This window comes from Stegostoma tigrinum, chromosome 24 (assembly GCF_030684315.1).
Source record: "Stegostoma tigrinum isolate sSteTig4 chromosome 24, sSteTig4.hap1, whole genome shotgun sequence".
In the NCBI taxonomy this organism is placed as follows: Eukaryota; Metazoa; Chordata; class Chondrichthyes; order Orectolobiformes; family Stegostomatidae; genus Stegostoma; species Stegostoma tigrinum.
Genome location: NC_081377.1, coordinates 22,200,548 through 22,228,034, shown reverse-complemented (window position 1 = coordinate 22,228,034; position 27,487 = coordinate 22,200,548). Strand labels below are relative to the sequence as shown.

Below are 27,487 nucleotides of genomic sequence, written 5' to 3'. Positions count from 1 at the left end.
CAGCTTTGATCTCAGAATGAGTTCCTTTTGATTGCAGCTCTCAAAGTGTCTGCTTTGTCTCCTGAGAGTTCTGGAATCAAGCTTTTACTTTAATCTCTCCATCATTAGTGCTGCTTGCACAGGAAGTTGACACTTCCCAAAGACCTCTGGGACTTTTGCTCTCAGGCTGAATTCCAAGGTTTGAACATCTAGTGAAATTTCTTAACCATTTTCTACCTTCTTTTGCAGTTATGTAAAAACATTCTGCACCCTGTGTCCTAGAACCAATTCTATTTTAACCTAAACATCTTTTATATTTAAATAGTATTTGCTAATCCATGTTTCGTTTTGCTCTCTTACACCTACCAATTTGTAACGTACAAATGGAATCAAATATATTGCTTCTGAAGAAAGAAATAGGGATGGAATGAAAGGCTTTTAGATGTATCAGTAGGATTCTCAAATGGCTTCTATTGATGCATTTATTTATTCATTTTTCCATTCTTTGTTTTTCATTCCTGCTGCTCTGTGTGGAATATAGAAGCTGTGTCTAAAAGCTAGTGACAAATTCGGTGGCACTTTTTCAACGCTGGTTGCAGTAAACAGGCTAATGACAGCATTGTGAATCGTGTGCCTAGGATTTTGACACAAACACATTAACCGATGCATTAAAAATAGTGTCAAGGAATATCAGTCGCATGAAAGGTTAGTGGATACCCTGATTGTGTCATCGCAGAGTGCATGCAAGTTACAATGTGACATTGTGAATGGAGGTATGTGCAGATTATTTTTTAAAGCAGTCTTTCAAAATTTGGCTGAAATTGAAACAGTAACGGAAACAGATACAGAAGGCCCACCAGGCAATTAAGCAACTTGCAAATCCAAACAGGAAAATAGTGAGCTGTTTATTGCCAAGCTTTGTTATGGCACAAAAAGCTGTCAATGATCCAGAACTATCAAGACACAAACTGGAGTGTTCTGATGGAAGAAAGAATGCCACACAGTATGAAAGTTGCAAGGAATGTTGCTGAAAACCAAGTAAAGGGAAAGAAAAGGAGCAGCTTTCTGTTCAAACTAGGAAGAGGAGAGTAGCTTCATTTTATGGGAAAAGAAAGGTAAGTCCACCTTGATTGCTGCACAGTGCAGATAGTACATCTGTGCTCTCTTGGAATGAAGACTGCAGTTACATTATCTGTATTATCACATTGAGTAAAGAAGGGGAAGAATGTGATTACAATTCACAAAGCCTCTTGTTACATTGTTTAATTCCATGCCTATACTCATTATTGATGGCACAAAGTTTCCATATGCCTGCACCATATAAATCTTCTGCAACATTTCTTTACCTTGCTAATCTCTCTCACCCTTTTAACATGGACCTCGATTAATTTTTCAAGGCCTTACCCTAAACTATTTTCTGTTGATGTCCACCTCCTGAACAAGCATCGCAGAATGGTTCAAAATTCGAAACCTGTGTCAGTTGTTGCAAACAACACAGAAAGAAAGCTTGTAGGAATGAAATGCTTATTTTAGGAGGCGACTGTACCCTTCAGGATCTAGAATGCAAGGTATACCATTTATCCTTGCAATATGCTTGGATTATATGATATTTTGTAACAAACTAAGTCAAGATTGCAATCTCCCTGAATTAAGTCTGTGATGTCATAAACTTTAAATTGTAAATTTAAATAGAACAAAAGTTATTGAATGGAACAATCCTTGTCAGGTAGTACATTGGAAAGGAACAGACCGTGTTCATGCAGAGTCATATTGTTTACTTGTGAGACATTAAGGCATTCAACTTTTTTGCATTAACTTGATTAGTAAACAGCAATGATGTTGCATCCCACAGACAACTGCATTCTATTAGTTTTAACTTCTCTGTCTTAAAGAGTCACTATATTTGTTCACAGGTTATTACATGCATAATTTAGGAGTTTATGGAGTAATGTAATTTACCCTGGAGCATGCTGCTGTTCAAAAGCAGTGCGGTTTAAATAACCCAGTTGCAAAATAAGCAACAAGTCTTAAACCCAACTGTATCATATACAGTGTGTGCCCACTTTGAATTGCAAGCACCATTCCTCTACAGAAGGAGTTATTGTGTGCGCGAATTCGTGGTTGGAAATAAACAAGCACAAGGTCAATTTAAACACAAGCCAGTGACTTCAGCGTGGTCATATAGAGACATACTTCCATGAAAGCCAGTACAGATTATCTGAAATTCCAATGGGTTGCCAGACAGAACTGATAATTCATGTGATGAGCTATTCAGAATTTAAAAGAAATTATGGCATGCTTGTTGCCTTTTGATGTTTAAGAAATAGGGCCTTTTTAGACATATATTTTAAAAAGACCCATTGATGTTTGTTGAAAAGACAATTAAAGATAAACATCAATTTCAGTTTGTTTTTTGAGAACGCACTCATCATAAGAGAGAAATAAACTGGGATAATTCAACTATAATGCCTTATCTTTCAAATGTTCTCAATTCATTGAGGAATAATCTTCCCTTTGTACACTGTGTTTGACTGAGTTGCGAAATGGCTGACCTGAACCACATCTTTCTCAAATGGTACAACTTATAAGAGGTTTCTGTAGTGATTGTAACAAGATCAGCCAGGTGGACCTCATAGAATATGAGTTCCCTGATTAGAGCTGTTAATCTAGTCCATTCGGGGAACCCTGGCTGACACGTAAGAATATGAGTGTCAGACATCCTATTCATTCTCAGAGCTGACTCTGACGGAGCTGGATCAGTATCAAAGACACTCCGTGTGTAAATAAGGGGTGAATTAGTGACGAAGTATCAGCTTCTGTAGAGTTATTTCAGTGGTGATGTAGCCTACTAACTCAAGCCCAACTGGACTTCAGACAGGCATTACAACTGAAGCTGGATATATGCCCAATCCCTCACATACAGGATTTAGACACAAAGCTTACAGGAGGGCCGTCCCTCACAAAGCTGGACATGAGCCATGCGTGCTTGCAATTGTGGTTAGATGAGGATTCCTAGAGTATGCTATAATTAGTACCCATGTCGGTTTGTAATAATATATGAGACTGCCATCTGGGATATCGTCAGCCTCTGCAAGTTTTCAGTGGATGATGAGGAACATTTTACAATGTTTACCCATGTCAACATTTACCTAGATGATGTGCTAATAATAGGGAAAACCAATAAAGAACAACTAGAGAACTAGGACATAGTCCTAAGACATTTATCACAGATGGGCAAATGCTTTAGAAGGGAAAAATGTGCATTCAAGGCACCCCAAATGGGCTATAAAGTCATCAAGACCCGGTTACATGAGTTAGAAAATAAAGTGAGGGCGCACAAACATGCCCGGCTCCCACGTCTGTACTAGAGCTTAGGTCTTTCATTGGGCCGGTGAATTATCGTGGAAAGTTTGTGCATAACTTGGGCTCCATCCTGGCACCTTTGCGTCAATGCTTAAAAAAGAGTCAGCTTTGGAAATGGTTGCATAGACAAGCCATAGCTTTCAAGGAAGTAAAGAAACAGCTATCATCTTCGAAGGTGTTGGCACACTATGATCCTAAGCGAGGTCTGGTATTGACATGCAATGCCTCTCCATATGCCATGAGGTAGTATTAGCTTACAGGTGGCCCAATTGAAAGGAATGCCCAATACTGTATACATCTAGGATTTTGGTTAATGTATGGCATAAATACGCCAGATAGAGCAGGAAGGTTTGGTGGTCATACCTGGAGTCAGGAAGTTACACCAAAACCTTTACGGACATAAATTTGTAGTAACGGACCACATATCCCTACCAGGTCTACTTAGAGAAGACAAGGCAATGCTGCCCCTAGCTTCAGGTTGAATTCAGTGGTGGGCTCTAATACTAAGTGCATGTCATTACAAGTTGGAACATCATCAGGGAGGCCAAGTAACATTGGCAGATGTGTAGATCTGCCTCCTGCTGGAAGATACACCGCCAGTCGTACTTCAATTGGAAGTGTCTGTAATGGTTTTAAATTTTCTTGACACTCTTCCAGTCACAGCTGAAATATCAGACCTTGAACGCAGAAAGATATAGTCCTGGCAAAACTGAAAGAGCTGGTGGTATTGCGGGAAACTAAAGGACTGGCACAACCAGAATTGAAATGCTTTTGGACTTGGAGAGACCAGATCACAGGAGAGAATGGCATATTATTATGGGGAACAAGAGCTAATGTTCGGAGCAAAGTTCACTGCCACATATTATCTAAACTCCACCAGTGTCATCCAGGGATTTCCAAAACAAAGATATTGTCGAGAAGTTATGCCTGGTGGCCAAGATTGGATGCAGGCATAGCTGTGGAGGTGGGGAAGTGCTCAGAGTGTCAACAGGGACAAAAATTACCTCCAGCAGCTTCCCGACATTCGTAGGAATGACTGGGTAAACCGTGGACTCAGTTACACGTCGACTATGTCGGTGCTTTCGTGGCTTAATGTTCTTAGTCATTGTGGGCACCCACTCAAAGTGGCTGGACATGCAGAGAATTTATTCATCAAACAAGGGGACAATGAAAGAAAAACCGCCCACATCTTTTGCAATGCATGGGCTCCTAGATATATTGGTCACAGATAATGGGCCATCGTTTATCAGAGGGAAATTTCAGTATTTCCTCAAGTCAAATAATTCTCTGCATGTAAGGACAGCTCCATACCACTAATCATCCATTGGTCTGGCAGAAAGAGCAGTCCAAACTTTGAAGGAAGGCTTAAGGAAATAACCTACAGCTTCACTCGATACCCAACTGTCCCAGTTGCTATTTGATTTCCGGACCACCTCTCATGCAATTACAGGGATAGCTCCAGCAGAGTTGCTAATGGGGGGGAAGACTCTGGACCAGGTTGAACCTGATCATCCTGGACCTGAGAGTGGAGGGTGAAACGGCAGCAGGAATGCCAATGCCAGACACAAGACTCCACTAAGCGAAAGACACAGTTTACTACAGGGGACCAAGTTTGGCGATGAAGCCAGGGAAATGGCCTTGCATGGGTATGAGGCATGTTCAATGTAAGGTCAGGTCCCATAATGTATAAACTTAAGTGTGACAGCTCTGAAGAAGCATGTCAACCATATGAAGGTTGCAACCTCGCAAATAGTCAGGGAGCAAAATGTTCCCGTCTCCTGGGCAGCCTTTCTGACTGTTTCAGAATTGATGGGTTCTCCCTCTCTGAGAAGCATTGAAGCTATCTCAGAATCAGGGATGGACGTGGCAGATGTTGCTGCCTCAACGCATTTGCAGCCTGAAGAAGAGTATTAATTTCTTCCGAGGTGCTGTCGACACAAGAAGCAAGCTGCTGTGCATTACAAACCACCCGTATCAGAGGCAACCTTGGAGGAACCTAACCCACTGCTAAGATGCCTCAGGAGGAGTTACAGAAACAAAATACCTGGCCTATGTCCTCAGGCTCAGAAAGGGAGGGATGTAGTGACTGTAACAAGGTCAGCCAGCTGGACGAAATAGAATTTGAGTTTCCTGATCGGACAGATTAACAGTCCCAATCGGGGAGCCCTGGCTGACAGATAAAAGCAGGGCTGTCAGACATCTTGTTCACTCTGAGAGCTGGCTCTGAGTAAGCTGGATCAGTGTCAACGGTAACATGATACTGACATGTGTGGAATTGTTTCAGTTTCCATTTGGCAACTAATAATTAAAGGTACCATTAAGAATATTTTTCAATAATGAAACGATGTAAGGCCCAATGAAAGAAAGTGTAATCTATGAATTCCAAAGGCGTCTTTGACAATTTTGATTAATTATTGGTATGCTTCATCAGCTATTGATCACCTTTCTAACCACAACTCAGAGATTGGCATGATATCCTTTTCCATGCAGTAAAGTACAGCTTTGGGAGCGTTGATGCTGGTTGTAAACAAACCCTCACAGAAGTTGGATTATGTCTCACCAGTCATAAGGGCAAGTCTTAAAGTTAACAGTCCTGTGTCAGATGTGAGTCACCCACCATATTGGTTATACGCTTGGAAAGCCAGGTCTGGACTGAAAGAATTCATTCACTTCATTCTCAACTCAAGTTAAGGGTCCATTGTATTTTGCTTTCTGATGTGTATCATGCAGCGTATATTGTAGTACAAAGGTATTAGTCCTGCACCCCACCTGGGCAGCAGCAAGTGGAAGATTACTAGTAAGAGAATGATTAGGGATGGCATTTTAGAAAACAGCTCATTGTAGAGTGCTTCACCTGAACTATTCCTACCTTTGTCGATAGGTCAACAATCCAATTGTCCTTAGAAACATGGCCTAGATTCTATAGAACCTTAGGGATGGGATGGAAAGCACAGAGAAGAGGAAGAAGTATTGGTCAGACTCACCCTGCTCACCATTGCAGCTTCACCAATGGGGACATTGGTGAAGGGAGACCACTGCCAAGTGTCCAGCCTGACAGATCTCATTGGTGAAAATGGGGTGAAGGTTCCATCATGCCAGGATCATAATGTCCACTAACACATCCTCAAAATCTCCCCACCTGGTGTTTCCTTCCCATCAAGAGTCATAGAATCCCAGCGCAGAAAGAGACCATTCAGTGCATCGGGTCTGTACTGACCCTCCAAAGAGCACCCATCCCAAACCCTATCCCCATAGCTCCACATTTGCCATGGCTAACTTATCTAGCCTGCATATCCCTGAATACTACGAGGCAATCTAACATGGCCAATCCACCTAACCTGCGCATCTTTGGACTGTGGGAGGAAACTGGAGCACTCAAAGTAAACCCACACAGTCACGGGGAGAATGTGCAAACTCCACACATACAGTGACCCAATGTTGGAATCGAACCCGGGTCCCTGGCACTGTGAGGCAGCAGTGCTGACCACTGAGCCACCGTGCTGCCCAGTGACCTGAGGTTTAGCTTAGAGTCCAGGCTCCATTGCAGTACGCTTTTTCCAGGACTGGATGCAGTTGCAGCCATTATTGCTCCCTGTGGCACTGAAGGGATCAGAGTGCTGTCAATCATTTGACTAATTGCCAGCCCTAGGAGATGAGGATTTGTCTCTAGATTGGAGAGAAAATATACCTTGAGCTAATAACTGCGTGACAGCCATTCATTAGCTGTACTGTGAGCTGGCTGAGAGGAGGCAGGCTCCAAGGACCAACCGAGAGTCCTCATAACATTTGGTTGTTTTCCTGCAGACCAGATTGATGGATCTTCTCCTCACTTGACTACACTGTAAAAATCAACATCAAATCTAGAAAAAAAACTATTTACTGTAGGAGTTCACTTCATAATTGGACAATAAGTCTACTTTCAGAGTTACGTATCACAGTTATACCTAATGCTAGTCTTCTCTGCCTAATGGGCTGTACAGCACGGGCAAGATCATTGGCAAAGTGGGTGGTGATGGATAAGCATGCTCGTTGTCTCACTGAGAAAAGACACGAAGTGCATCTCCCATGGAGCCATTGTCATTCTTCTGTGACTGTGCTTCAGCACTGTTCGTGAACAGGAATGAGAAGATATGGTGAAAAACTTATGTCAGTGCAGGACTCCAAGGACATCGGATCCCAAAGTTCATTTTTTGTGGGGTTCCACTCTGAGTTAATGTTGGCTAGGTCCAAAATGAGTGGAAGCTTCCCTTTTCTTTCTCCAATTCCACATAGCGACCTTTATCATTTCTACATCTAACATGAAAGAGAGATGAGCAATGACTTTTCACATTTCAGGTAGACTAAGGGAGGTGGCTGGCTGTTCAAAGCAGCTGCACTTTGTCAAGAAGATTGTGTAGGATGAGAGAAATGAGAAGAGGAAAAAAGTGTCAGATGCAAAGAAACTTAACCTAAGCCTAACCATTTTGGGGGAAGGAGGTGTTAAAATTAACTGCTGTGTTGTTCTTCCTTTAGTGATAATGGGAACTGCAGATGCTGGAGAATCCAAGATAATGAAATGTGAGGCTGGATGAACACAGCAGGCCCAGCAGCATCTCAGGAGCACAAAAGCTGACGTTTCGGGCCTAGACCCTTCATCAGAGAGGGGGATGGGGTGAGAGTTCTGGAATAAATAGGGAGAGAGGGGGAGGCGGACTGAAGATGGAGAGAAAAGAAGATAGGTGGAGCAAGTATAGGTGGGGAGGTAGGGAGGGGATCGGTCAGTCCAGGGAAGACGAACAGGTCAAGGAGGTGGGATGAGGTTAGTAGGTAGGAGATGGAGGTGCGGCTTGGGGTGGGAGGAAGGGATGGGTGAGAGGAAGAACAGGTTAGGGAGGAAGAGACAGGTTGCCATTCTTTAGATGACATGTCCATCATGGGCCTCCTGCAGTGCCACAATGATGTCACCCAAAGGTTGCAGGAACAGCAACTCATATTTCGATTGGGAACACTGCAGCCTAATGGTAACAATGTGGGCTTCACCAGCTTCAAAATCTCCCCTTCCCCCACCGCATCCCTAAACCAGCCCAGTTCGTCCCCTCCCCCCACTGCACCACACAACCAGCCCAGCTCTTCCCCTCCACCCACTGCATCCCAAAACCAGTCCAACCTGTCTCTGCCTCCCTAACCTATTCTTCCTCTCACCCATCCCTTCCTCCCACCCCAAGCTGCACCTCCATCTCCTACCTACTAACCTCATCCCACCTCCTTGACCTGTCCGTCTTCCCTGGACTGACCTATCCCCTCCCTACCTCCCCACCTATACTCTCTCCACCTATCTTCTTTTCTCTCCATCTTCGGTCTGCTTCCCCCTCTCTCCCTATTTATTCCAGAACCCTCACCCCATCCCCCTCTCTGATGAAGGGTCTAGGCCCGAAACGTCAGCTTTTGTGCTCCTGAGATGCTGCTGGGCCTGCTGTGTTCATCCAGCCTCACATTTTATTATCTTGTTCTTCCTTTAACTTTGTTTTCTTCCTTTAACATTGTTTTGCTTCCTTTAACTTTGATGTCCACTTTAGGTGTTGCCGTTGGCTAATAGATCATGCAAGGTCAACCCAAGCTTTAACAGATGTGAAGAAATTTTATATTGATTGGTAAATAGCTACAGATTTCTGCTATCCTTTTGTTTTAGCACAATGCTACCCATTACAGAGATTTTGATGTACATGTGTTTATGCATTCGTGATAAATAGCCCAGAATCTCCCAGATCATTTTTGGCATAACTTTTTGTCATAGAATTGTTTATTTAAGGAGATTTATGCATAGTTGACTAATTTGAGATCACACCAAAACACTGCTGTGTTTGACTTGTGTCAAACTTATATGCTGCTACCCATATCTGTCCAGCAAAACCTTTGGCTGCAAATTTACAAAGCTCCACCCAATGCAAAGAAAATATTGTAAACTGTAACTTTGTGCAGTTACATCAATGCTGAATGGTTATAAATGTACAGCCAAAACTATCAGTGCAGCAAGAAACAAAGCCACAATTTTTTAAGTAATTGCAAAAATTAGCAAGGTTACAATTGAATATATCACCAGGAATGAGGGACTTGGTTATGAAGAGAAATTGACAAAAGTTCAGACATCTTCCTTGGAATATGGAAGATTAAGAGATGACCTGTCAAAGGTTTACACGATGATGAGAAAACTCGATTGAATAAATAATCTATTCTCTTTGGCAAGTGTAGCCAAATCTTTGGCAAAACATCTCGAAGGCTAAAAAGGAGAAATTGTTCTACAAAGAATTGTCAGGATCTGGAAAGTCCCTTGAAAATGTGGTGGAATCTAAATCCATACATATTTTTAAAATTAAGTTGCACACTTGAGAATGAGAAACTTCAGAATCATAAGTAAAGAGCAGGGTTATGGCACTATGTCTGTTTGCCCTTCCACTGAACCAATACAGGTAGAAGTACAATGGGCTGAACATTAACAGTGCTATCAAGCAGCACCTGCTCAGAAATAACCTGCTCAGTGACACATAGTTTTGATTCTGCCAGGGCCACACAGCTCCTGATTTCATTACTGCCTTGCTTTAAACACGGACTAAAGAATTGAATTCCAGAGGTGAGAGTGACAGCCCTTGATATCAAAGCTGCATTCGAACGAGTGTGGCATAGCGGAGCCCTAGCAAAACTGGAATCAACGGGTAACCGGGGCAAACTCTCTTATGGTTGAAGTCATACCTGACATGTAGGAAGATGGTCACAGTTGTTGGAGGTTAATCATCTCAGTTCCAGGACATCTCTATGGGAGTTCCTCAGGGTAGCGTCCTCGGCCCAACCATCTTCATCAATGATCTTCCCTCCATCATAAGGTCAGAAGTGATGTCCGCCAATGATCGCATAATGTTCAGCACCATTCGTGACTCCTCAGATACTGAAGCAGTCCATGTTCAAATGCAACAAGATCTGGAGAATATCCAGGCTTGGGCTGACAAGGGGCAAGTGACATTCATGCCACACAAATGCCAGGCTATGACTATCACCAATAGAGACAATCTAACTGTCACCCCTTGACATTCATAAAATCCATCAGGTAGAAAATTGAAGAGAGGAGCTAAAATATATTCCCCACTCACCTCAAAGCCTCAACTATTTATATATGTGCACGTGTTTTATCGTGTTTTCCACATTTCAGAATGTAGTAACAAGATTAGTGAGTTTTGAGAAGATTTGTAGCTCAGGTTGAGGTTCTGGATGTGAGTTTGCTCGCTGAGCTGGAAGGTTAGTTTTCAGACGTTTCGTCACCATTCTAGGTAACATCAACAGTGAGCCTCCAACGAAGCGCTGGTGTTATGTCCCGCTTTCTATTTATCTGGTTAGGTTTCCTTGGGTTGGTGATGTCATTTCCTGCGTTGGTGATGTCATTTCCTGCTCTTTTTCTCAGGGGATGGTAGATTGGCTCCAAATTTGGAAATGACATCACCAACCCAAGGAAACCTAACCAGATAAATAGAAAGCGGGACATAACACCAGCGCTTCGTCGGAGGCTCACTGATGATGTTACCTAGTATGGTGACGAAACGTCTGAAAACTAACCTTCCAGCTCAGCGAGCAAACTCACATCCAGTAACAAGATTCTCAGGAAACTTTGGTGTAAGTTGCCATGGTCAAGATAAATCATAATTCATAACTGTAAATCAGCTTAGAAAATGTTGGTCCACAAGTAAGTTTTTATAGTCTGCCAATTTCTTTCTTCTCCAGTTTCTGTTCAGTTGATTTTCATAGGAAAGAAGTAGGAATATTTTGTTTCAGATCAGCTTCAAAATGGATTAATTTGAAAATGACTGATCTGTAGCACTTGTACATTAATGACTAGCTGAAATTATTTTTCAGTTCTTTTTCTAGATGTTCTTATTTAATATATCATTACATATGGAAGAAAAATCACTGTTCTACATATCCTTAAAATTCTATTGAAATTTTGGAGAATTGTGTTATGAATGTCTAAGAAGCAATCTGTTTTTGTCCTTTACTGATTGGTTTGGAACAGCACCCTATGGTAGATAACACTAATTTGATCTGATGGAGATTAACACTGCCTTTTGAAAATTGATACTACATTGGCCACACTCCAGTCCTCTGGCATACATCCAATCTCAGTAGAATCTGGAGAATACATTCAAAAAACCTCATTACCTCTTCCTTCCTCAATTCCCTTAGGATATTTGTTAAGTATCCCTGGCCATGTTGCACTTAATTTCTCCTCTCAACAAGATTCCTTTCATGATTCTTTTTTATTGATATATTTGAAGAATACTTTACTTCGGTAGAGGTAAGGTAACCTATTGGTAATGGACCTGATTTAATGGCCCGGAGGTTAGAGATTTGGGAATTTATTTTTGTTGTTGATCCATTTGCTACATCAAATACATTTCAGCACATATGTATGATTCACTTCTAGTCATGTCAGTGCTATTTGGAGAGTGTTTTACTGCTAATATTCCAAAATATACTTTTCAACTTTTTCTCTAATTAACCTCTAAAAGCTAGCCAATAAGACCAACCATTTCACTGTAAGAAGCAGCATATCTGTGACTAGTTTCAGGAGGGGTTCAGGTGGGTACAAGGAAGTGGAATTGGAAAAGCTGCAAATACTTGAATGGGGATAGGAAGCTGCTGATAAGAGGGCCATCTAACACCCTTCTTTGATTTCATACTGCTGAAATAAGGGTCTTACCAGATCTGCATTTAAAGAGGAATTTGAATACTGAACTTGAGTACTTGCACTGTTAGATGTCATTACTGCCTGTAAAACAAAACTGTTTGAGTTCTGGCAGTGACTTTGTCCGAGTCCATTCCTCATTTATGTGCAATTGTCTGTGACTGCAAAAGAAAACTGCAATCTACAGTGGAAATATGATCATTCCAGGGTCCAGCTTCAGAATAGCTCTGAATGAGTAGGATTGCAAACCCAGTGCATGTATTCATTAGGAATACATAGACTGCTGCTATAGATCCCATTGAATCACAGGGCAGCATGGTGGCTCAGTGGTTAGCACTGCTACCTCACAACACCAGGGAACTGGAGTCAATTCCAGCCTCGGGTGACTGTCTGTGTGGAGTTTGCACATTCTCCCTGTGTCTGCGAGGGCTTTGTCCAGGTGTTCTGGTTTCCTCCCACAGTCCAATGATGTTCAGGTTAGGTGGGTTTGCCATGCTAAATTGCCTGTAGTGTCTGAAGATGTGTAGGTTATATGGATTAGCCATGGGAAATGCAAGGTTACAGGGAGAGGGTAGGGGTGAGGGTGAGTCTGGGTGGGATGCTGTTCGGAGAGTCAGTGTGGACCTGTTGAGCTGAATGGCCTGTTTCCGCACTGTAGGGATTCTATGATCGAATCATAAGATTGTTAACAGGAATTGGTCATCCAGCCAATTCAGCATGTTTCAGATGCAATATGATCAGGGCTGAGTCCACCTTCCTGTCTGTGTTCCATAACGCTTGACTGTCTTGTCAATCAAGAGTTTGATTAACTTAATTGAATAAAATTATCCATCTTCCACTAACCTTGAATGAGGAAAATTCCAAACACTAACAATACTTTTGCACGAGGATTTCTATCTTGTCTCTAATTTAAATGGGAGACTCCATTTTTTAAACTCTTTTTCCCAGCTCTAGATTCCCCATGAGAAGAGTCATCCTCTCCCTGTTAAGACTTCTCAGAATTTTATATAATCTTACAAGATCATTGACTCAAAACTCTAGTTGACTGATTCATTTGCTTGAACATGGTGGAGAACTGCATTGCCTTTACTTTTGCCCAGAAGCTTGGTTTCCAAACAAAGATCAGTATGCACACTAAGAGAACATCTAGCATGAAGTACATGGATGAAGAAGCATGAATTGGCCACTGCCTCTCATATTGCATGTCGACTAGCCTGCCCAGCCCGTTAATAGACAATAGGTATACTTGAAGCAGGTAGATATGGCCAGGCAGTACAGCACGTAAGGGCATCAATGACTCAGAACAATGGAGTACTGTGTTACCTCATGGTTACATGGTCACCATTTTATTGAATTCATATTGTTTTATTGCAAGGGGTACAACAGGTAAGGCAAATGAACTTAGAGCTTGGATTAATACATAGAAATATGATGTTGTACTTATTATAGAGACTTGGTTGAGAGAAGGACAAGACCGGCAGCTTAATATTCTGGGATTAGCTGTTTCAGATGTAAAAGAGAGGTACATAAAAGTGAGGGAGTCACATTACTGAGAAGGGAGAACAACAGACTTGTACTAAAGGAGGCAATCTTGGAGGGATCATCTCGTGAGGCCATATGGAGCTCAGTAATAGGAAGGGTGCAATCACTTTGATGGGATTGTACTGCAGGCCTCCCAACTGTCAGCAGGTAACAGCAAAATGGATATGTGGGCAAATTGCGAAGAAATGTAAAAACAGCAGTGTTGTTGTGGTGGATAATTTTAACTTCCCCTATATTGACTAGGACTTGCTTAGTGCCAGGGGCTTAGATTGGCTGGGGGTGGTGGGGGGGGTGGTTGGAATTTGTTAGGTGTGTCCAGGATGGTTTTTTGAAACAATATGTAAATAATAAAACTAGGGGAGGGGTTATACTCGACTGAGATTGGGGAATGACCGTGGCCAGGCGATCAAAGTGTCAATGGAGGAGCATTTTGAGAACAGTGACCATAATTCTAAGTTTTAATTTACTTAAAGATAACAACAAGAGTACCCATCGAATGAAAGTATTAAATTGGGTGAAGGTTAACTTTGACAATATTAGGCAGGAACTAGGGAATGTAGATTGGGGCAACTGTTTGTAGGTAAATCCACATTTGGCATATGGGAATCTTTTAAAGGCCAGTTGATTAGAATTTAGGAACAGTATGTTCCTGTGAAATGAAGGATAAGGGTGGCAAGATTCCTGAAACTTTGATAACATGAAAAGTTGACCATTAGTCAAAATTTTTAAAAAAGGCATATGTAAGGTTTAGGGAACTGTGCAATGTGTGAAGAATATAAAGAAAGCAGGATAGAACTCTAATGATGACTTAGGAGGGCTAAAAGGGACCATGAGAAGTCTTTGGCAAACAGGAGTAAGGAAAATCCCAAGGCGTTTATACATTTATAAGGAGCAAGAGAGTAGCTAGGGAAAGGGTAGGTCCACTCAAGGACAAAGAAAGGAATTTATACGTGGAGCCAGAGAAAGTGGCTGAGGTATCTAATGAGTATTTTGTATTGTTATTCACAAAGGAAAAGGACATGGTCGGTCGTCTCAGGGAGGGGTATGTTGATGTTCCAGGGCATGTTGATATAAGAAAGGTGTTGGGTATTTTGAAAAGCATTAATGGACTTAATGGGATCTATCCCTGAATACTGAGGGTGGCAGCTGAGAAAATTGCTGGCCTTGTACGAAATCTCCGTATCCTCTTTAATCACGAGAGGTCCCAAAGACTGGAGTACAGCCAACGTTGATATTTTATATAAGAAGGCAACAGGGATAATACAGGGAATTACAAGTGAGCCTTCCTTCAGTGGTAGGGAAGTTATTGGAGAAGATTCTTAGGGATAGGATTTACTCACATTTGGCAATGTACAGACTTATTAATGAAAGGCAGCGTAGCTTTGTGTGGAATGTCGTGCCTCACAAACTTAATTGAATTTATTGAGGAAGTGACAAAGGTGATTGATAGGGCACGGTGGTGGATGTTGTCTACATGGATTCTACCAAGACCTTTGACAAGGTCCATTACGGCAGGCAGATACAAAAGTTAAAATTGCGTGGGATCCACAGTGAGCCGTTCAGATGGATACAGAATTGGCTTAGTCATAAATGACAGAGATTAGCAGGGGAGGGGTATTTCTTTGACCTGATTAGTAAGTTTGTGGACAACACAAAGATGGCAGGGCCTGTGGATAGTCAGGAAGATTGCCAGGGACTATTACAGGATATTGATAGGATGGAGATGTAGGCTGAAAAATGGTAGATGGAGTTTAATCCAGACAAATCGATGTAATCCATTTTGGAAGATTTAATACAGGAAGAAATTATACAGAAAATGGCAGAACCATTAGCAGGATTAACATACAGAGAGATCTAGTCACACATGTCCACAGTTTACTGAAAGTGGCAACACAAGTGGATAAAGTGTTTAAGAAGGCATATGGCATGCTTGCCTTCACAGTTCACGGCATACAGTATAAAGATTGGCAAATCCTGTTGCAGTCGTATACAACACAATTCAAACCACATTTGGAATATTATGTACAGTTATGGTCACCACATTATCAGAAGAATGTTGGAGCTTTGGAGAGGGTATAGGTATGGTCTACCAGGATGTTCCCTGATTTGGAGGGTATTAGCTATGTGGAGAGATCAGACAAACTTGCTTTGTTTTCACTTGAACATCAAGGATGGGGGAGCAACCTGATAGAAGTTTATAAAATTGTGAGAAGAGAGAATGGATAGTCAGTCTTTCTCCCAGGGTAGAAATGTCAATTACTAGGGGTCTTAGGTTTAGGTAAAAGGGGTATGTTTAAAGCCAATGTGAGAGGCAGGTTTGTTTTTACCCAGTGGGTGATAAGTGTCTGGAATGGACTGCCAGATGTGGTGAATGCAAACACAAGAGAAACATTTGAGAGGTATCTTCACAGATACTTGAATAGGCAGGGAAGAGAGGTATATGAGCCACATCGAGACAAAAGGTTTTTAGTTTAGAAAGGCATCACGTGTTGGCACAGGCTGAGGGATGGTTGCGGGGGGGGGGGGGGGGCTGTTCCTGTGCTGTATTGCTCTTTGTTCAAATTTTATCATCTGCCATGATGGATTTGTTCACATGTCCTCAAAATGTTCGTGTGGGGTTCAGGATTACTAATCCAGTGGCGGTACCACCAGCCCACTGTCTTCCCACACTTGACCAAACCATTTCAGCAATGTGTATATATGATTCCTTCATTGGACCTTACTTTGTTTTTGTCGCACGTGTGCTGCTCCCGTTGATTGCCTAATTATATTTGCCCTTAAACTGAGCAGTTTGCTAGGCCATTTCAAAGGGCAGCTAGGTCACTGTTTTAAATTTACTGCGACCTATCCGTTTTGATCCAAATTTGGTGATCTCACCTGGCTGTGCTGAAATCAATCGGCCACGTCTCTGCCCATTTGCTGAACTGACCAATACGTCTTATTAATTCGGGTATATTACAGACTCTTACAGGTTTGCAACCAATAAATCTCTAAAACATGTTGAAGAAAATGTCGCTATATAATTTTTTTCATCCTGGGTTAACTTGCAACCGGGTCTGGAGATAATGTTTTAATTCTAGGACAATCCTAACGAGGTTGGTGACATTCTTCCTACTCCCACCATCCTCCCCACCTCCAGATCCTCTGGACAGGGGTGATAGACAGATAAGTGGTGCTGCTACTTAGCGGATGCTGGCGCTGTGGAGCACCTAATGCATTTTGCTCCGGCACTGGGTGAGGTTAGGATGTGATGTATTTCCGCTGCCTTGGAATTGATCAAAGGTAGGGACCGACCTGAGTAATAAACAGCAACACATCTTTCCTGGTATGGTAAGTCAGTCATGTTATTTGTAAAAACCGCAGGAATATCAATCCTCTAATAGTAACGTGGGTTTAGAAAGAGGCTGCTGGGGTTATGCTGATGGGGAGAGTTCAGTCTGCAGGGAGAAACCATTTATTATTGCGGTAAAAATCCAGGTCTCTTGATTTAATATCACAGATAGAAAGTGTCTACACCCGAGCGGATATGATTCCGGGACTGGAAGGCCGGATTTGGGGATTTTAAATTCCTGTCTCTATGATTTTCGAAAAATAAACACATCTTTAGCGCTTAAATGATGGAAAACACAGTTCCTTCTGGAAAGACTGAGGGGGTCCTCAGCTCCGTGCGGACATTTACTAATGGAGTTGACAAAATCGAATACAGTGGCTGGGCGATTTGTGGGAGAACGGATTTGGCAGATGGACTGGGGACTCTGGGAGCAAGGAGGGGAATGACAGAAAGTGTTCCAGGCGGGGGACGGGGTTACACTGTTATCCTCAGTGGGTAAATGTTACCGCGAGGGAAGGGAGAGCTATCACAGTGATTACGTTTAAAGGCAAAAGGTATTAGAGGAGGGGTTGAGGTTGGGAGAAGGTATTGGTGGACTTCATCGGATTGCAGAGGAGCAGAAGTCCAGGTCAGATAAGGAGAGTGTAAAGTATGTTGCAAACAAATAATAAAGTGAAGAAATGGCATTGTGATAGAGAAAGGGGCATTTATTTGGGGGAGGGGTCGTGGAAGGAGTGGAAAGTGGCTTGGTGGCTATGATAGAGGGTGCAGTTTTGGGTGCTCAAACATCTAGTTTTGTGCAAAGACAGTGGCCTGTCTCTTTAGCCATCTGACCATTGACCATTTTCCATTTTGACACATGGTCCAAGCAGACATCCTTTTCCTGTCTGTGGGAGCCTTGATATGACAGGACTGAAAAACAATGTATTTATACCACTTTAGCCCCCACTCCCACCTCCAGTTGTATGGCTCTGCATTGCCAATCATGACGGTGGTAATTTTCATTAGATCACACCAATGTATATGTTTGGTAGCCTGCAACACGGGCCACACTCAGGGAGTTGTAGGATGTAGGGTAAAATCAATAAATCAAAATGTAGGGGCTCTGTCCCCAAATTCATGTTATTCAAAACTTCAAGGTAGCTGAGGGTGCCCTAATTTGCCTATAAATGTGCTCTGCACAATTAAAAATGAAAAAACCATAATGCCTTTATTTTTCAATTTGATCACACCTTACACTGGCGATACCTTGTACAGTCAGAGGTTCCAAAAAACATTGGGAGTCAGCTGTGGAAAAAAATCAGTGATCTTTTTCTGCATAGTGTGCTGACTTCAGGGGAGCCTGCCATGTTGTTATTGCAGTCAACCACTTTTTCCCTTGTTTTTCATCCACAGTGGGTAATCCCAGAGCATCTCCATGGCCTTTGTGGCTCCACTGAGGGAAAATCTTCCTTTAACTCTCATCGGATCATTTTATCCACCTTCTTGATCCATACCCCAAAACACTAGAAGCCACCGTGACAGTTTTGTTAGCCTCATACAGCATTGGTAGTGCCTTGACCTCCAAATTGGTACAGAATGATGTGTTCCTTGCTTCACTTTCCACCATTAGACATTTTAACTTTAAACAGTAAAAATGTGATCTGATAAAAGAAAATAAAACAGGAGGCAATGGCCTTGTGGTATTATTGCTGAACCATTAATCCAGAGACTAAGATAACATGTTGGGTTAGAATCCCACCACAGCAGATGGTGGAATTTCAATTCAATGAAAAATATCTGGAATTAAGAATCTAATGATAACCATTATTGATTGTTGGGAGCAACCCATCTGGTGCACTAATGTCCTTTAGGGAAGGAAACTGCCATCCTTCCCTGGTCAGGCCTACATATGACTCCAGACCCACAATAATGTGGTTGACTCTCAACTGCCCTCTAGGCAATTAGGGATGGGCAATAAATGCTGCCTAAAAAATGACATCCTCATCTCTTGAATGAATGAAGGAAAAATAAATTTCACCTATGTTAAACATCTCAGTTGGTGCGCACAACATTAGGATGTTGCAGCTGTCACTGCAGGCTTACCTGCTCTAAAATAGCCTCACTCCACTCTGGTTGGTGTGCTATATGACAAAGGTGTATAAATTCATCTCTGGAGTTACCAGCTTGAATGCTGGCTTGTCACCGGCATCCTATTATTGGAGTTCTTATTCTATTGTTTGGAGTGACTGAAAAGTTTCAGTAACCAGAATTTCACACCATGGGTGGCACAGTGGCTCAGTGGTTAGTCCTGCTGCCTCAGAGCACCAGGGACCTCGGTTCAATCCACCCTCAGGCAACTGTGTGGAGTTTTCACATTCTCCCTGTGTCTGCGTGGGCTCCCTTGGGTGCTTTGGTTACCACCCACAGTCCAAAGATGTGCAGGTTAGGTGGATTGGCTGTGCTAAGTTGCTCATAGTGTCCAGAATTATGCAAGCTAGGTGGATTAGTTGTGGAAAATGCAGGGTTACAGGGATAGGATAGTGGTGTGGGACTGGATGGGATGTTCTTCAAAGGGTTGTTGTGGGCTTGATGGGCTGAATGGCCTGCTTCCCTACTGTAGGGTTTCTGTGATTCTTCTATGACCTGAATTTGAATCATCACAATTTCTTTGTGATGACAACTAGATAAAGGATTAGAGTAGTTCATCTAGCCTCTTGAACCTTCTACACCATTCATAGGAATCATTAGAATGGCTAAAAAGATACAGAACCGCAAAAGCTCTATTTATGAGCTGTTTGTGCAGTTAGAGGGCTGTATATAACATCTGCCATTGTATGTATGGGCAGTTATCTCCATACATCTGTCTTTCTCTCTGCATATATTTCTTTGAGGCAAATTTGGACACACCTTAGTGTAACTATAAATTCAGTGGAAGTTGCTTGTCTTAATTATAATTATAGAATCCCTATAGTGTGAGAAATAGGCCCAACAAGTCCACACTGACCCTTTGGAGCTTCCCACCCAGAGCCATCCCCCACAACCCACCTAATCTACACATCCCTGAACTCTACAGGCAATTTAGCATGACCAATCCACCTAACCTGCACATCTTTGGACAGTGGAAGGAAACCAGACCACCTGGAGGAATCCCACGTAGACACAGGGAGAATGTGCAAACTCCACACAGTTGCCCGAGGGTGGAATTGAACCTGGGTCCCTGGCCCTGTGAGGCCACCGTGCTAACAACTGAGCCACCATGCCACCCTTTCGTTTGATCATGACATTTTATCTGTACTTGCCTTGATTTTTGTATTATTTAATAAATTTACCTAACAAAAATTGATTTACTTTGAAAGTTTTCAATTGGCCTAGCCTCAAGTGGTTTCCAGAGAGAAGGGAGGAGCAGAATTCCAAATTTTCATCACACTTCAGGTACTGATTTCTGACTTTAACCCTGGCAGCCTGGCTCAAAGAGTAATATTATGCTCCTTTGGCTTCCTACTTTGCAGAAAGTAGTTTTTCTCGATCTGCCCAAACAAATCAATTCATGATCTTAAACACTTGATTAGTTCAGCACCTCAACTTGCTAAATTTAAGGGAATGCAGTAAATACCTGCGCTGTAAAAGCAGAGGATGCTGTAAATGCTCAGCATCTATGGAGAGAGAAACATTTCACGTTTGAGGTTTGCAATCTCTCATTGGAACACAGTCCATGCAAACTCTCAGGCAGGTCAAGTATTGTGTAATGAAATGATATTCATTGCATTCCATGTTAAGTTGGGTAAGTGATGTGGTTCATTCTGAAATTAGTATCACTAGATTTAGGAAAATTACAGAGAGTTACTGGTATGCTGGTTGAGATAAGCAGATATTGATGGCATATACAGTTTTGACAAACATTTAAGATATAATCCAGAGTGTCTAATAAATGAGCCTTTCCTTGAGGAAATAAAAACCTCATCAATACTACCATGGCTAACAAGTGACATCAAGGACCACATTAGATTAAAATAATAAACTCTCAATGTTGTCAATAAGCCAGGAAATTGACAGCATTTTAAAAATCATCGATGCCCAAGCAATTAATAAATGGGGGAGAATGATGCGAACAAACTGCAAACACATTGTAAGAGCTTTTACAAGAGAAGGGGGCTACTAAAAGTGAACATGGTTCCCTTAGAGGCTGAAACTGGAGAAATTATAATGGGGAATAAGAAAATGGCATTGACATATGACATTTGATCTGTCTTGACAGCAAAGGTCAATTTTTTTAGGAACCGGGTTAAATAAGAGTGAAGTACTTCAATGATTGTTATTTGGAAAAGGAAAGAAATGGAAAACACAAAAGCCCCGAGGATGTGACTGCCAAGTGCTCTAAAAAAGGTGCTGAGAAATAATGTTTGCATTGATTTTGATCTTATAGAATGGCTTAGACTCTAGAATTGTCCCTGAATTACTAGGTTATTGAATGCTATACTCCTGTTTGAGAAAGCAGAGAACTAAAGGCCAGCAACCCTAATGTCAGTAATAGGGAGTCCAAGGTTGTGTTCACGGACAGCCTTGAAAATCAGTATGATTAGATTGGATCTGTGTGGTTTAATGAATGGAAAATCATGTTTCATAAACCAAGTAAAATGTTTTTTTTAAATGTAACTAGTAAGGTAGATATAGAGTATCAATGAATGTAGTATATTTAGATTTTAAGAACACATTCAATAAATAAAAATTGAGGATTTGGGCATTGACAATAATTTTAATAATATTGATTAATAGACAACAACTTGACAGTAAGGATGAAAAGATCATTATTGGGACAGCAGGGAGTGGAGTGCTGCAGTGATCAGTATTTGGACCTCAGTTATTTGCAATCTATATCCATGGTTTGATGAGAGGACTCAAGAGCAACATATGAAAGTTAGCTAATGAAACAAAGCTGTGAGGAGGGGACAAGAAGGCTACAATGGGGTGAAGACTGGTTAGATGATTGGATCAAAATGTTGGAGTTTAATGAGGGGAAGTGTGGAGGTATCCAATTTAGTTAGAAGAATGCAAAAGAGGTTTGGGTTGGATTTTGTCGAAGGTTAAATGGTAAGCTGTCAGTGTTCACAAGTCGCTTTCCTGCCTGAACCAAGAGCAATTTCAGGTTATATCACTTGCACAGGGTTGCATAGTGTTATGGACCAGACCAAACCCCCTCAAAACATATCAAGCAGACAGCCTATACTCTAACATTTTCTTATTTTAAAGGTAACTGTAAGGTGTTGCATTGCAGATGCAATTCAGTTGGTGAAACTACTCGACCTTAAGCAAAATACACTTTATTTTTGCACTACAGGTAAAATACAGATACAATAAAATGAATCGGCTTAACTGTAGTTCTATCAAAATATTCAACAAAATAATATATATATTAACTATTACTAATGTTCTAATGTAGTAACATCTCGTAAATACATCATTGGCAAAGACAAATTCAGTAAAATAGATAGGATTGCATGCAATCCTATCAGCAGGAAGAGAACCCCAGCTTTTGGCTGTAACAGAGAGAGAAAGAAGACCTTCCACATCCAACTTAAAGATTCCAGCAGAAAGCTAAAACTAAAACTCCTGGTTCTGTGGGACCTTGAGCCCACCCATTCAGGCTGCTTCTACTGTTCCAATCTTTTTTTTAAAAAAAGACAAGCCTCTCAAGCTGTTTACTCTAGTGACTTTGAGCAGACCACTAGGTATCTCTGTCTCAATTTTTCTTCATTTAAAAAAAAACAACAAAATACACCTCTTAAAGCCATCATATTGTGACAGTGCATACCTTCAGGATTAATACTATCACTTCTCCGTCACCAACTACAGTATGGTCTTCTTTAGATCAAACCACTGAAATTGGTGAAAATTTCAATGTTCCTTTACTACCATTAGAAACTTTATTTTAAAAAAAGAATGTGACAAATTAGCCATGAAAATATAGTTTTATAATTAAGGAATTTTGATTACTGTTTAATTATTAGTGAAAGTTTTCAGAATGTTTTGTTTTATAGCTTCACCAATCTTTAGTTTGGGCTGGTTGTGAAAAAAAAGTCACGTCATTTTCTTTCGCATTTTTTTGTTTCCGTATTGGATGCCTATGGAAATTCTTTGTGATTAGCTGCTTGGACAGCTTGTAGAACATTATTCCACTCTCATATTGGGAAATTTCAGTGCAGAATTTTACAATCTATTGCTGTATCACTATACAACAATAGAAGTCAAACTCTTGTCAGAGAAATCACATAAGTCTATCAACAAGAATCCTTTCAAAGTCATTGCCGGGAATCTTTGGGTTACCACTGGTCACATAATCTGGCCAAGTACTTTTTTTAGAAGATTAAAGACTTTCTAAATTATTTACATTTGGAGGGGGAGGAGGTTTGGGTCTTTGGGCATCAATCAAAGCAAATTAACATGCAGTTACAACAAACAATTAGGAAAACACTTGATATTTTAGTCTTTACTGCAATGAAATTGCAGTATAACTGTCAAAAGGTCTTGCTGCACATAGCACCAATCAGAGAAAAATAAAACCTAGTAAGATTGTAGCACATATGGAGGTATTTGGCCCATTTTGACCATTTGCAATCTCTGAGAGCAATTCAGCCAGTCCCAGTCCCAGTCCCAGTCCCTCACCCTTTCCTCTTAGCCCTTCAGAGTCTTTCTCTTCAGGTGCTTATCCAATTCACTTTAGAAAACCCCTGGTGAATCTGGTGCTGTCACATTCTTGGGCAGTGCATTGTAGATCCAAATCGCCAGCTGTGTGAGAAACTATTCCTCGTCACCATTGATGTTTATACCATTCACATTGTACTGCAGTCCTTCAGCTGTTGACTCTTTCACCAATCGGAATAGTTTCTGTCTATCTGCTTTCTTTAGTTCTGTCATGATTTTGGATGTCTCTGTAAACCTGCTCTCAACCACTCTCCTTTAAGGAGAGTAACACCAGTTTCTGTACCTCATTCTTCACAATAAGTCCAGCCATACCTCTTTACTTGATGCCCCTCGAACCACCATGTGAAGTTATGTTCTCCTCCCCTAAGGAAGGATATGCATATTTTAGAGTTAATGCAACTGAAGTTCATTAGATTGATAATTGGAATGAGATTATTGTATTATTTGGAGAGCTTGAGTGAAATTAATTTAGACAAAAGTAGAAATGATAGTTGGGCAGAATTGTGTGTAAGGTTTTCTTTTACCTTTTCTCCTTTCATGTGATTTTGTGAGTCAATGGCAATGCTAGCATTTGTTGTCCATCTCTTATCTTCCTTGAACGGAATGAGGTGTTGGGCCATTTTGGAGGGTGGTGAAGAATTATTTATTTATTGCCATATGTATCTGGGGAGATATAGTGAAGTGTTCTGTTGCCACAATTGGCACCATGCGAATGAGGACTATAAAAGAAGCACTAAAATAACATTCATTTTCATTGGCCCGGTCCCAAACATAGCTCTAGGACCCTTGTAAGCTCACCGCTCCAGGCCTACACAGCCAGGAGTCTCCACTCTGGGCACCGACACCAACATGTTGCTGACCTGCCACCGCTGCCAAGAATCCATGCTCTGGGCCTACTGCAGCCAGAAGTCTCTGCTCTGTCATTGCTGCAATCGATGTGGGCCACCATTCCAGGAGTCCATACATTGAGGCTATGAAGCCTGGAGTCACTGCTGACTCCACTCTGACCCTCCTGTGATGTCGGCAATGTGAAGAAAAGAAGGATGAAAAGGACAGAGGAAAAGAATGCGGCCAGCTTAGGGCAGATGGGTTCTGCCCGAACACTACCTGCTCCGGGCTTGCTGGGAAACCCCAGGCTGGGGTGTAGCCATGTCTGGCTTGTCCTGCCATTGCTACTGCTGCCACCAGAGACCTCCTTTTACCCACCACCTCCAGGCTTTAAAGAAAAGAAAATGAAGAAAAAGAGAGCAAAAGTAAAAAGAAGAAAGAAAGCAGATGGAAGCGGATGAACCCCAGGCTCAGTCCTGCTACTCCACCGTCATCGTGATTATTAAATAAACAAGACTTGGTGATTATGGCTCACTATGAAAGGTCATACACAGATTGTTTCCTATTGGATATGGTACTGAAAGGCACGTAATGTACACAATCTGTGTACAATCTTTAGTGTAGCCAATGGAAACCAAGAGTCAATCATATATTGTGGTTCTGGAGTCACATATAGGTCAGACCAGGTAAGGATGGCAGATTTCTTTTGCTAAAGGATACCAGTAATTCAGATTGGCTTTTACTATAAATTGACAATACTTACTTCTCCAATTGATTTGTCTGTTCTGTTTTCCTCCGTCAAAACAGTAAAAATAAAAGCTCAAGCACCCTGCTTGGGTTTTTGCTCTTCAACAGCATCTTCTTTGTCTGTGTGCCTCTCAAAATGCATTAAGACTGATATTTCTTTGGGTTTCAGTCTGAGTTTCTACTCTCATGGCCACCACATCACACAGGCAGAGATAATGGGAACTGCAAATGCTGGAGAATTCCAAGATAATAAAATGTGAGGCTGGATGAACACAGCAGGCCAAGCAGCATCTCAGGAGCACAAAAGCTGACATTTCGGGCCTAGACCCTTCTAGGCCCGAAACGTCAGCTTTTGTGCTCCTGAGATGCTGCTTGGCCTGCTGTGTTCATCCAGCCTCACATTTTATCATCACACAGGCATGTTTCTAAGCTTGTGTTTATCAAAACTTTTATCATCTCCCTTTTCAGAATGTTCTCCATTTCACTTTATGCTAAGGAGTCATTTTAAAGCACACCTACCCTTCAAAATGCAGCATTCATGACAATGTAAAGATGCTAATCAGCGTTTGAGAATGTCGCTGTCCAACAGTTCAGCACTTACCACAGATATTGAATATCTGAGCACGTAATTAAGGAAATTATGAAAAGGTTAGAATAATGGAGTATTGGTCCAAATCTATTTGCATTAGTTTCCATTAACTATGCTAATGTTTGTATGAGCAGATTGTGGATGTTACTTGCCCTTCGGTACCTTAGCCAATATGGTATTATATGTTATATTATGGCAGGAGACAGAGGGTGGTGGTGGAGGGGTGTTTTTATTTTGGACTGAAGGCTTGTGGTGTTCCATGGGGATCAATACTGGATCCAGTTTTGTTTTGGGTGAGAATTCAGGAACTATGGCTAGTAAATTTGCAAATTGCAACACAATTGGTAATATAGTGGACTGTGAAGAAGATTATCCAATAATACAAGAGATCTTGATCAATTGGGCCAGCGGGCTGAAGAATGGCAGATAGAGTTTAATTTGGATAAATGTGAGATATTGCATTTTAGAAATACAAACAAGAACAGGACTTATACAATTGGTGGGGTCTTGGGTAGTGTTGTAGAACAGTAGTGGTTCAGGTACATAATTCTTTCAAATTTGCATCACAGGTTGGTTAAGAAGGCGTTTGGCATGTTTGCCGTCGGTGCTCAGACCTTTGGTACAGGAGTTGGGACATCGTATTGAGGTTGTGCAGGCTGTTGGTGAGCCCCCTCTGAAATACTGTTTGCAGTTCTGCTCACCCTGTTTTGGGAGGATATTATTAAACTGGAGAGGGTTCAGAAAAGCTTTACTAGGATGTTGCAGGAATGGAAGGTTTGAGATTTTAAAAAGAACAGACTGGAAATGCTGGGACTTTTTTTTACTGGAGCACAGGAGGTTAAGGGGTGATTTTATTGAGATTTATAAAATCATGAGGGAGAATGACAAGGGTCTTTTTACTGAGGGAGAAAAGTTCAAAATTAGGTGTATATTTTTAAGGTGAGAGAGAAAAATTTAGAAATGACAAGTGGGGCAACCTTTTCTCACAGTGGTTCGTGTGTGGAATGAGCTGCCAGAGAAAATAGTGGATGCAGGAATAGTTACAACATTTTAAAAGACATTTAGATAAGTACATGAAAGCTTTGAAGGGAAATGAGCCAAGCGCAGGCAGGTGAGATTAGTTTGGCAACATGGTCAGCATGGATCGGTTGGACCAAAGGGTCTGTTTCTCTGCTGTATGATTCTGTTGTAATCGGATACAATCGTGTATGATCTTTCAAGTAAGCCATAACCACCAAGTCTTGTTAATGTAACTTTTTTTTAAAAGAAACAAGATAACCTTAATTTCTTTTCAGCTAATCGTATTTTCTCATGGAGTTCAGTGGGATTAGTCTCTATTGAGCTTTGTTTTAATTTATTTTCCGACATTGAAATCTCTTGAAAATATTTAATGACACACCATGTACTAAGTATTGATAATCACAACCACAGAACAATTGTGGTTTTGATGGAAAAACAGACGTTTTCCCATGAGATGACATTTACGAGGCATAATTTACTTACAGTCCTTCCTCTCTCTAGGTACAATACAATCTGCTGACTGCTTAAACTTCAGAAAAATAAATTAAAACCAGGGTGAGTTTTTTTATTATCATACTTTATATGTAATATATTAAAATGTGGACAAGAACAAATACTTAATAAATCTAGTTTTTTTAAAGCTGCAACTGATGATTATAATGGATCTGCACAGTGCTGCTATTGGCGCAAGAATGGAAGT

General features: G+C 41.3%; 1 protein-coding gene across 10 annotated transcripts in view; it reads left to right on the top strand.

Moving 5' to 3' along the window:
* The first annotated feature begins 605 nt into the window (after positions 1–605).
* The window catches only part of LOC125465146 (UPF0500 protein C1orf216 homolog), a 42,746-nt gene continuing 15,864 nt past the window's right edge, over positions 606–27,487 (top strand). For 3 of the 10 annotated variants that reach the window (XM_048558337.2, XM_048558333.2, XM_048558330.2), the window contains exons 1-2: positions 16,786–16,873; positions 27,289–27,342. The gene's annotated coding sequence lies outside the window, so the exon portion shown is untranslated. Of the gene's footprint in view, positions 1,095–16,769; positions 16,922–27,288; positions 27,343–27,487 lie in introns of those variants that run through there. The other 7 variants (XM_048558335.2, XM_048558332.2, XM_048558327.2 and 4 more) reach the window with 5 other exon arrangements.